The 12177-nt window shown below is 47.6% G+C and overlaps 1 protein-coding gene across 6 annotated transcripts in view; it reads right to left on the bottom strand.

The window, feature by feature from the left end:
* DDC (dopa decarboxylase) overlaps window positions 1-5632 on the bottom strand; it is a 90324-nt gene extending 84692 nt beyond the window's left edge. For 2 of the 6 annotated variants that reach the window (XM_070498830.1, XM_070498914.1), the window contains exon 1: window positions 259-397. The gene's annotated coding sequence lies outside the window, so the exon portion shown is untranslated. Of the gene's footprint in view, window positions 1-258; window positions 419-5447 lie in introns of those variants that run through there. The other 4 variants (XM_014828363.3, XM_044778212.2, XM_070498945.1 and 1 more) reach the window with 4 other exon arrangements.
* Between the last annotated feature and the right edge of the window lie 6545 nt (window positions 5633-12177).

Here is a 12177-nt window from a genome sequence, read left to right as displayed (position 1 = left end):
GTTGCTTAGAGATGACACACAAAAGAGCAGGCATTGTATGTTGGAACCTTTTTTCTCAAAAAGTTCTTATAGCATGCCCCACCTTCACACGGCTGGATGCCAAGCTGTCCCAGTCTAGAGGAAAAAAAAAGCCACCCAGCTGGAATTAACAGACAAATCTCCCTCCAGTCCCCAAACCCGAGGGTCACAGCCATCCAGGAGCTGGATTCTCGAATGAGTCTGGGCCCCCAAGCTACAAGGACAAAAAGCAGTACTCACAGGCAGCCCGGAGTTGCTCCTTCTCTGTCCTTTCTCTCTCTCCTCGGTGACAGTTAAAAGGCACAGATGATGTGATTGCCATTTATGTAGACAGAGGTCCGCCTTCCCAAAGCCAATCAGAGCAGAGGCTTGCTCTGCTTATTTACCGGCAGCAGCGTCTCCCACCTCCCGCTGCCTCCTGCTCCCCCCTAGGCCATGAGGGCGGGGAGGGGCAGAGCAGCACTGAAGGGACAGCAGAGCCTGCAGGGGATGGGGGACAAGAGGCCAAAGAAAAGGGGCCCTGTGCTCGCAGTGTGCTGTGTGGGACCCAGACTCCGTCAGTTCTCCTAGAGACTGCCCCGGCAACATGGGAGCAACCCTAGGCTTCCTGGCTTCGTTCAAGGGGTGAAGAAGGGCCGGTTTGGGCATGGCAAGCCAGCAGCATTCGCTTTGTGCCAGCGCTGGGTGGCATGCTGGGCCTGCCCCTTAGGGGGCTGCTGGGACCCCCATGGCAGGAAGGATGGGAGGCTCAGTGTGCCAGGCCCTCAGCCCAGATCAGAGAGAGAAGCAGAGGCTGGTGAGCATCTGAACCCAGGTTCATGATTCAAAGCCCTGTTCTTTTAACTATGAAGCCCACCAGTGTTCAAAACATGAATTTCTTCAAAATGAGGTTCGGGCTTCCTCTCTCCTCTACCCCAGTGGGCAGTGACAGGGTGAAGAGGAGCTCCCTGGCTGAGCTGATCAGTGCAGGATGAGGAGCAGGGTTGGGGTTCTCCTTCAAGGAGTGCACAGAGCCCTGTGAGCCTGGAAAGGGGCCTGGGTGGAGCCCACTCAGGCCAGGAGGGGCAGTAGGTTCCTCTGCCACAGCACACATGCACACACACACACGTACATGCATGCTCACACCACACATACACACAGCACACACACACACGTACGTGTTGCACACGGATACGTGTACACATGCTCATTCACACAGTACTCATGTACACACATACAGGTACACAATGCACACACAACATATAGTGCACACATGTGCATGTATACCACACACACCATACATATGTGTACACACACACATGTGAACACACCATCATATGCATACATGCACACACATGCACACTCCACACATTTTCAGGGCCAGTAGCACAGTCAGGAGCCGGCAACTCCCATAGAGAGGGGGCTGTGCTTGAAGAGCATCTCTTCAAAGGAACATGTGTTCTCCTGGGGCCGAGACCTGTGGGGTGTGGAGCTGGCCAGAGGCGGCAGGTGGGTGGGGCCGGCGAGGGACCTGGACGTTGGTGGCTCCCTCCCTCCTCCCCTTCTCTCCACTGGCTGGGCGCAGACCTAGGGGCAGTGCAGAGACTAGGTCTCATGTGTGCAGAGAGCTCCCGAGCTCCACGCGCCACCTCCCAGGGGAGCCGGCCTGAGGACTGCCCCAGCTTGTGAGATGGGCCGGGCTGCAGAGGAGAGATACGCCAGCCTGAGTCCACAGCCCACACAGCTGAACCGGGTGCTCTGTGGGAAGGGACGGCATCAAGCTGTACAGGACTCGCCAGAGCTGGGAGGCTGGATCCAGGGTTTGCCCCCGCTGAGTGCCGTCCCCAGCACACAGCTTGGCCCAGCGCAGGCCCTTGATAAAGGCCGGATGATACATGGAGACTCTGCAAATGAGGGATACAGGTATGATGAGGGGCTGACACCCAGGCACAGGCCTCTGGGAGAGGGGGCTATGAGAAAAAAATGAAATCTTCCATTTCATAAAGAGTTACTATAACAATACCTAGCATGTGTAAAGGTTCTATTACAGGCATTTTTACAGGGGATCATGCAATTCCCCCCAACCACCTTACAAGGTAGATGTCATCATCATTCTCATTTTACACATGAGGAAACAGAGGCCAGAGAGGTTAGGAAATTTGCCAAAGGTCACATAGCCAGCATGTGGCTGAGCGAAGTGTCGTCACCCGCATTTGTCACCGGCAGGCCAGCCTGCCCTTTTGTTGGGCGCAGCCAGATCTACTTGCTGTGTGACATTCCAGGATGGGAGGCAGATCATGAAAGAATAAACAGAGAGAGATCCACACCTGCCAACTGTGACCGTGCTGCAAAGTGTGTGAAGTGGACACGACCTAGAGAAGATGCCCACAGCCAGCGGGGTCTGGACCCTGCTTGGAGGGAAAGCTTTGAAATGGAGCACTGACATGCCCAATGTAAGAGTTTAAAAATCACTCCAGCTTTGCTTGGAGAGTCACGTGGGGGTTGGAGCAGGTGAGAGTGGGAACAAGGAGATAGACTTGAGATTTATTTAAGAGGTGGAAACGAAAAGATTTGCAGTGGCATGAGGCAGGCGCAGCACAGGGCTCGGACGGCAGGCTCAGATCCCAGGCTTGAATCTGCCTCCATCACCTATGAGGTGTACTTGAAGGCAGGTGCCTTAACCATCCACAGTGATCATGACAAGATATCAGTCAGATTAGGAACAAGACAGTAGAAATGATCTAACAAAGTCTAACAAAAGATGAGCAAGGCTTGAATGAAGAAACTTAATGAAAGCTTAATGGAAGACATTAAAGAAGACCCAAACAAACAGAAATAAATGCCGGTTCGTGGATAGAAACACTCGATGTTATGTATATTTCCATTTTCCTCAAACTGATTGACAGATTCAACGCGATTCTAATCAAAATCTCAACACAGATCTTTTACTCTAAAATATAGACGGAAAAGCAAAAGTCTGAGAATGGCCAGCATACTGTCGAGAAAGAATATTACAGAATATTACAGGGAGTCTAGCACAAGCAGAGGCACTCACAACTGAATATACAACTATGTACTGGGGGGCTTTGGGGAGAAGAAGAAGAAAAACAAAAAAAGGAGATTGGCAACAGTTGTTAGCTAAGGTGCCAATCTTAAAATAAACTAAAATAAAATAGAATTTTAAAAAAGCTATATGCTTTCTTTTATGCACCGTTTTCAATACATAGCTCAAGTTTTAAAATGTAGCATTATTCATTATGATTTATATCTAAGTATTATTTAATTTCTATTATGTTTTTCTTTGACGCATGAGTTATGTAGTAGCTTTATAAAAAAATTTCCAGACATATATAGCAGTGTTTGCTCATCATTTTTGGAATTCTAGTTTAATTAACGTAATTGAACTGTGGTCCTAGAGCAGGCTGATATGACAGCAGGTCTCTGATCGCTGTTGACTTGCATTGTAGTCGGCTACTTCCTCAATTTTTGCAAAACTTTCATGTGCCTTGAGAAGGAAATATATTTTCTAATTATTGGGTGCAGGGTTCCATGTAGTCCAATAAACCAAGATTGTTACTTGTGTTGATGAAATTTCCTAAATCTTTACCATATTTTTGTCACTTTGCTCTATCGTCCGGTTTACTATAATCTGCTAAAGATGTGTGGAAACCTTCCACCTTGCTGGTGACGTTGTCGACTTCTCCCCGTAGCTGTGCCAATACTCTCTTTTTGTATTCAAGTCTCTTCCATTAGGTTTAGACATGTCTAGAACTATATTATCTTCTTGGTGGACTGAACCTTTGATCACTTTATATGGTAATAAGTTAACAGATCTCTGAAATGGCCTTCTTCAAATGTGAACACACTGTTGCTCTTCGTCAGTCGTGCCTACAGTCAGCATTCTTGGGCCTCTCCCCTTCCGCTGGAGGCCAAAGGTGTAGTGCGGCTCAGGGATGGCATCCTGTGCAGATGACTGTGTCTCTTCACACATTATTTAGTAGCTTTTTAAAGTCTGAAAGTTATGATTTAAATTTTAAGCAGCACCAATATTTTCCTGGTTTCAAAAGGTCATAAATCCCCTCTGAGGACATTCAGAGGGAAAGTTCTCCGGGGCACCTCTGTCACATACCTTCATCCACATGAGCCCAAAGAACAAGGTTAAACTCTGGATGACTTACCCCGGCAGTGAGGGCACCATTTGTCATCTGGACCCAACACACAGGCTCGTTAGGCTAACCCAGAGCCATCCAGGATCCTCGGGGCTGACTCCCAACAGAGGCTCAGTCTATCCAGCTAAGCGAACCTCAGAACTGGGGGCACTGGGCCCCCCAAGGCTGTGCATGAAGAGACTTAGAATTCAATGCCTGCTGTGCCTTCCTGCCACTGTGGGAGCCCAGAGCCTTCCATCTTATGTCTAGCCTTGCAATTCCCACTTTCCAGCTGTGCCTTCATGTTTCCCACCTCCCACCCTTTCCATCCTGCTTCTGTCATCAGTCCTGCCTCTTTGTCCCCAACTTCAGACCCCACTCCCTGATCTCCAAGGGGCTCTAGTTAACTCTTCACGTGATGCTTACTACAGCACCTGGGACATGGTGAGTGCTCAAAAAGCGCAACACTTTCCCAGAATGGTAGAGCAGAAAGTGCCAAACTGTGCAGTAAGAACAACTTAAGTTCTAGATTCACCATCAGTAGCTGTGAGGTCTCGCACCATCTTCCTCACATGTTCCGTCTTAGTTCTCTCACTGTGAAATGAGGCTATGATTAGGGCCAAAAACTGAACACTCAGAAGTTTTTGCTTTGGCTCAAGCCTGAAGGAGAAGCGATGATGTCTTCTCAAGATTTGTATCTGCAGACGGGATTGTGATCAGCTCGGCAAGTTGGCGGAGAAGAGCCTTTAACTCTTCTCAAATCACACTGCATAGGTGGACTCTGAGTTTACCTCTGAGTAGACTACACCATACGTCAAAAGGAGAGAGTATTCATTACTCATCTCCCATGTGCTGGATATTTTCCAGACATGTGATTAATCCTCACAAGGACGAGACAAGGTAGACACTATTAAAATTTTAGACAGGAAAGAATCAGAGGCTCAGTGGAACTAAGTGCCCAAAACCACACTAGTGGTAAGCGGGAGAGAGGAGTGAGGTCCATGTCTGTCCTGTCCTTGCTATTGAGTGGCAGTCATGAAATTGTTCCCAGCACCTACTCATCACCCGTAGCTACGCGAGTGACTGTGTGTGCATGTGTGAGTGCCGGCATCAGGGCCCCACAGAACTGACAGCTCTGTAAGCCTGCACATAAGAGACAGCATTTGATCAATAATAGTCTCCAGCCCTCAAGAGAGTTAACCTTTAAGCAAACGCTCAGTACTGTGGGACCTGAGAGTCAAGGTACAGGTGTTGCCATTTCCAACAATAATAATCTGATTAAATAGAAAACCAGAGACTTACTTGCTGGGAATTAAAATTCCTTACGGTCGCCCCTCCTTTATGAGATGTGCTGGCTTCGGGGGTTGGGGAGAATGTGGAGAAGCAGCTGGGGGAGCTGGTGCGCAGGCACGCCACTCTTCCTGCAGCTTCAAATCCACATGTTTCCCTGTCCTTGTGTTTTCAGCCTCATATGCTGGTTAAACATTAATTTCTGATGGTGATAAAGGTCGAGGAAATCTTGAGAAACCTAGAGGGAGTCACTGATCTCTGGGGAAACCTGGGAAAGCTCATTCTGGAGAGCCTGTTTGTTTCATCTAAAACCCCAGCAGCTCAGATCTTTCTTACGGTTCAGCTGGCCAGTCACCATAATCCTCCATTTTCCCAACAGCCCCAATTTCAAATTTTCAGCCCCATCAGGTTGTCCCATAAATTCCAGCCCTGCACCGTGGGGAGCCTGCCTTACAGATGGCCTCCAGCCCTTTCAGGCAGCCCCCAAACTGAGCTGTACATCCCAGCTCCTCCTCCCCCAAACCACTGAAATGATAGTTAGGATACGTGAAGCAGTGCTGTGGATGCGGTTTTGACAAATTTCTAGGAAAAGCCAGAGTCAACAGAATTTTATTTGCGCATAAAGCAGGGCTGAGAGAGCAGCATGGAGAACTCCACAGGAAAAGTCAGCAGGAGCATGGGAACTGGTCTTTCTAGCAGACTGCTGCTGCTCCAAGCCTGGGGCAGGGCAGGTACAAAGAGCAGAGTGGGCATGAGGCTGGTTCGGGGCAGTTATCAAAGGACTGGGCACGAGATAGGGAGCACAGAATGGTGGAGACCAGAGGTATTTGTCACAGGCTAGATGAAGGAAGAGCTCTCTGTGTTCTGCCTGGGGGGCAGGGATAGGCAGGGGGTGGTGGTGGGGACCCAGGATTCACAGTTATCACTGGAACCCGAGACAAGTTGAGTGATGTCAAGGAGACTCTAAATCTCTACATGAGCCATGGGAGGGAAGAAAGGAGAGCAAGGAAGGGCAAACCAGCCCTACTATGGTGGCTTCTAACATGCTCCACACGTGGAGTCTTACATAAGCTGAGACTAAAGAAGCAATTGTCTTAAGCTACGGGAATGGCACCATACAGGCAACAGCATTTGTGAAGGCACTGAAGTTAGAAAGACCCTGGCATATTCCAGGTCCTGAAAGAGGGCCAACTCCCAAGGACCATACAAAGCAGGGGGTCTTTCAAGCCATGTTACATAGTTCGTATCCCCTCCAACTAGATTGGAAGACATCGAAGTGTTTCTAGAAAACAGTGATGTTAGCTTACTTCATTTTATTTAGGATCACTCTGGCTCTCATATGGAAAATGGATCCAAGAGTGACAAGAGTAAAAGTGTCTCCACTCTCCTGGTTTGGAGGATGGAGCAGAAATGCAAGGAACGTGGAGGGAGTCTGAGAGGGGCTGGCAGAGGGAAGGGAGTCGAGGTGAGGAAGAGTGGTAGGATGCCAGATATGTGCGTGTGCATGTGTGCCTGCACGTGTGTGCATGTGTGGGTGTCAGGAGGTTGCCAGGAAGAGAAGGAGTTGAGGAGCAGGATGACTTCACAGACACAAAATCCATGAACCAACAGTGATTGTTGTCACGGACTGAGAAGTCAGGGCGGACCAGATTGGGGTAGGGGGAGAGGAAGGAGACCAAGAATTCAGTTAGGGAATTAAATTTTAGATGTTCACGTGTCACCTGGTGGAGATTTCATGTACTTTTCAATGTGTGAGTTTGGAGGTCAGAAAAGAGGTCAGGACAGGAAATAAGTTGGGTTGAAAATGTTTAGATGATATTTGAAGCAATAGGACTGGATGAAATCATCCAGAGAGAGATCAGAGCATACAATTTTAAAATTTACAAAAAGAAAGAGACCTGGTAACATCATTTTGACCAAGAATTTCTCTCCTGATAGATGAATCTACAAAGGAATTTAAGCGATTAGTGGGAGATTCTTGTTGCCATGGGACCAGTCCGCCATCTTCGTTAGATGACCTCAGGATACCCACTTTCCTGCTGGAATGTACCTGCCAACAACCCCTGGCTGGCTCTTTTATGCTTCCATGCTAGCAGACTCTTCCTTCGATTGGTACCTTTCTTCAGATGGATGTTTCAGTGTTACCAGTCAGCAGAATGTTCCGTGTTTTAAAGGCATTCTCTCCATCTCAATGCACACATATGCATGGCCCTCTCCAGGATGCATAAGGCATGTTAGTTGTCAGTAAAAAAACTGTGTAAGGAGTGTTTCCAAAACTAATGTATGTTCCTTGAGAAAATATGAAAAAAACTTCTGAACAGCAAAAATCAAAACTTTCATTCGTAATCCTACCTCTAAGAGAGAGCTGCTGTAAGCATTTGTTGTATGGCTTTTACTTTTTCAAATATGTTAACAACCTGGAGATAAAACTGTATATCCTACTTGCAACCTGCTTTTTCTCACTGAATAAGATATCATAACCATATGTCATCACATGAATAGATTTTCCCCAGTTTGTCTGTACTGCCTGTTTCTTGATGTTCAGAGCTTTCCCTCTTGGGGTGAACAATCTATCAATCCCAAGTCTGTGCTTCCGGAGTCTTCGGTGTCAGGTTTGGGAAGTGCCCTTCGGCTCAGAGTATGTACATACTTATCCCTATCTCCTCGTAGTATTTTCATGCTTTTGGATTTTCACTTTTAGATCTTTAGTCCACCTGGAATTTGTTTGGAACTAAGGCATGGGATAGAGTTCTAATTGCCCCCCAATGCAGTAAGCCAATTCTTCCAACATTACTTTTGTAAAAAGGTCCTCCTCTCATATTCCTGTTGCTCCAGCTTGTTGCGCTGGTTCTGCTGAATTGTCGGTTTATTCCTATGCCAGTGCTACAGTATTTAAACTTTACCACTTTATAAAGCATTTGGATACTGGGCAGGGCAAGAGTTCGCTTATCAGGTTTATTTAAATCATCCTTGCTGTTTTCATATATTTCTCTTTCAAGAGGAGCTTTAAATTCATTTGTTCCTACATTCAACAGTTCTATTGATATTCCGTAGGACATGCATTAATGCACAGTTAAGTTGTGAACTGACCACTCAGAAAGCGAGTCGTCCCATCCAGAACACTGTTGTCTAACTCCAATTATGTCCCTGTCTTGGTTTGGGTTCCCTCACAAGCTGATGCTGAGAAAAAGATTCAAGTGCAAGTAGTTTATTTTGTTAGTGACCCCAGAAAACCCCAGTAGGGGTGGGGGAAAGTGAGACAGAGAAGGGGAGAAGTCAGCACAGGGCACGTTTTCAAGCCAGTTACCCGTGGGCACTTGGAGCTGAATGTTGCTGCAGGACTTTGGGAGCTGATAAAGAACATCCACCTGGTGGGGGTGTTAATTCTCCTGAACACCCCTCACACCGGCAGAGCAAGCTCTGGTGACCAAGGACAGCCCAGGGCAGAGTTCCAGGAATGGCAGCTGTGTGCTCAGGAGTGGTGAATCACTGACAGCATTTGCTGCAGAGCCTTAACAAAGCACTGCAACTCAGGTCTGCTTTGGAGGTGTGTTGCTATAAGAACACAAATCCTAGGTACTTTTCACTACACCACGTGAACTCAAGGGGCCCAACAGAACACATTTTCAATTTAATGAAGCCTGGAGTTAAAGCACTCCTTCAGGGTTGTTATTTGTAGACGCCCAGCCCTCACTGGTGGAGGGGGATCTGGGAACCTCCCGTAAGTAGATTCAGGTAAGCAGTCACTGAGCCATGGGGCTTGGGTGGCCTTTCCCTCTTGGTGACTTCATGTCCATCTTCACTGAGCAATTCCCTGCAGAGCCTCAAAGCCACATTATCTTGTTGGGAGACTCGTGTACAGACTTCAACATCCCTATTTTGTTGAGACTTGAGACTTTTCATGGTCCAAACTGAGGCCCAAGAAAGAAATCCTGAGGAGAGGGTGCACCAGCTCCACCTTCTAAACCTTCTGTGTCCTTGAAGGTCAACGGTACACACATGAGATGAGATCTATGGGGTGCCTTAAAAACACAGCATGTTTCCCTGATTTGTTAAACCAAAAACTACATCAAAGAAAGGTGTCCATCAAAGGAAGGGGCAGCTGGCAAGGGAGTGTCAAATGGCCAGCCTGGGTGTGTGTTGGCAGAGTGCACACCTGCTGGGAGGGAAGTGGGTGCCCTGACACTGCAGTGGGAGGGTCTGGTCCAGTGGGCTATGTGGCACTGTTGTCATCAGGAGCTGCCTGCAGCTGGACATCAGCCTCTGAGATCATCCAGCCAAGGCCATAGGCTGGCCCCCTCTCAACAAGAACCTTCCGCTCCTTTAAATTCGTGCACAGTATTTGTTCACAGCAACCATGATGCCCCCAAAATTTTAACTCCTGCTTCCAAATGGAACCAAGCATGAATCTCCATTTAAGCAGCTCTGCAAGACTTTTGTGACACACAACTTGCTGCCACTCTAGCATGAGTGGCCTGAGACGTGACTGTTGAACTTCAAGCCCAAAAGTGTATGAGCTACAGAGACACTCTTTGGCAGCTTCTGCCTCCTGATGAGGCTGAGCAGAGAACCACACCAGTCCCGGTGGACAGTTTCCTGGGGAGATGTGCTATCTCATCCCTATTATTTGGTCTTTTGAGTTAAGATTGTAATTGCCCAGATCCCAGGTGACCCCTAATGGGAGAAGTCACACTGCTGGGACCAATGCCTGGGATGCCACCTGACTCCCTGAGGGTACCAATTGTTCAGGTTGTAGTGCATTTCAGGTGCTTGCCTCCAAATGTTTCCTTGAATTCTCTCTGAATTGGTATGAAGTGAAGGTGACTTATAAGAAATCAGATGTATGGAGGGTTTCCTGAAGCACGTGTAATCCACAAGTCCTCTCCAGGTCTGATGTTGACCTTTGAGGTCGAGTTCAGCCACAGGTCAGACCAGTGCCTGCCTGGGGCAGTGCTGGGACTGTGCTGTGATTGGCCATTGCAGCCCTGAGTCTACCTGGAGGGTAGCTTAAGAGTGGCTTATAAGACTGGTTGTTTCACGATGTCACTGAGGAGGGGACCCACAGTGGCCTCTGTACAAAGTCCCAAGAGGAACATTTCACACGAGTCTCAGAGCTGGGAGGTGCGTTTTTCTGGCATGACTGGCTTGTTTTCCCTGTGACTCTTGTAACCAGTCGGGTTCTGTCCTCGTTTTGGCCATTTGAAGCTCAGGTCATTTTGCAGCCCACAGCTCCAGGCCCGTGGGACAGTATTCTCTTCATTTCTTAGAAGTACTCAGCCCTTGGCTTTATTATTGTCTTACTCTTATTTCTGATTTGCTCCACATCCCTCAATTATATACTTTATTCTTCTATATTACATGTTTTGGTAGCTACCTTGACCTTTTCCTCGAATAAGTGAAGTTTAGAATACTGTTGGGAGGAACACGGCTCTGTTAAGTCAAGATGCAGGGTGAAAATGAAGGGAACCTTTAGCATCCAGATATGCTGGATTAAAGGATATTAAAAACAAAGGGCAGTGAGAACATGAACCACTTTCTAAGGAGTTTGTTGGTGAAGGACAGAGACATGCTCTTAAATGGAACAGCACTAAGAAGGACAGGAGTTTGCTCAGGGAAGGAAAGACAGTTGGCTTGGGTTTGGTGCAGGTCAGGACCTACAGCCCAGCTGGAACAAGGCCAATCACTGGTCCCCTCCAGCTGCATGTCTTTTCACATTTCATGTCTTTCTTACAGCTGTGGGGTTTATGTGGATTAGAGTGAGGCTTGGGTGTTAGAGGTTTCTCAACCTCAACACTATTGACATTTGGGGCTGGATAACTCTGGATAACTCTTTCTTGCGGGGAGCTGTCCTGTGCACTGTAAGATGTTCAATAGCATCCTGGAATACAGTAGTTCCCAGCTGTGACGCCCAAGAATGTCTCAGACATTGCCACGTTTCCTGGAAGGCAAAATCGCCCCTGGTTGAACATCACTGATCCAGTGCGACCTTGTTATGCCCCAGAGCAGAGGAGGGCAGATGAAGGCAGCCCATACTGTAGCTGATGGTGTCCTGGAAGAGGAAGGACCACTCTACAGTCTCTTCCATGGGAGCAGAAGGGGCTGCTTCTCATTATGTTGGAATTGCCCGTAACTGGTCATAGGAGCTTGCGTGTTCCGGGAGGAGAATTGAAAGTGCAGGCGTGACTGAGAGGGACATTCAAGTGAGCCCAGTGGGCATGGCTCCTTGGGAGAGGAGGAGATAGGACTCAGTGCTGAGATTGTCTGAGCAAGGTGGGGCCCTGGAGATTCTGGTGAAGTCAGGGATGAAAAGCGATGAGCCACACTGTGATGTCCACACTGGCTGAATCCACAGAGGAGAAATGTCAGGGGAATCTAGGCTTCCTGGAGAAGCCACTTGGCTTAAGAGCTGGTGAGAAAATCAATTCCACGCTTTTCGCAGAGCACAAGGTTTTTAATTTTAATGAAGTCCAGTTTATCAATTTTTTCTTTCGTGAATCATGCCTTTGGTATTGTAGGTAAAAAGTCATTGCCAAATTCCATATTTGTTTAGGTTTTCTTCTGTGTTATCTTTTAGGAGTTTCATAGTTTCGTATTTTACATTCAGGTCTACAATCCATTTTGAGTTAATTTTTGTGATGGGTGTAAGGTCTGTGTCTAGATCCATTTTTTGCATGTGGATGTCAAGTTGTTCCCACACCATTTGTTGAGGAGACTATGTTGGCTCCATTGAATTGCCTTTGCT

The sequence above is a fragment of the Equus asinus genome, chromosome 1 (assembly GCF_041296235.1).
Source record: "Equus asinus isolate D_3611 breed Donkey chromosome 1, EquAss-T2T_v2, whole genome shotgun sequence".
NCBI lineage: Eukaryota > Metazoa > Chordata > Mammalia > Perissodactyla > Equidae > Equus > Equus asinus.
The sequence above is the reverse complement of the archived record's forward strand: the minus strand, read 5'-3'. Positions and strand labels throughout refer to the sequence as shown.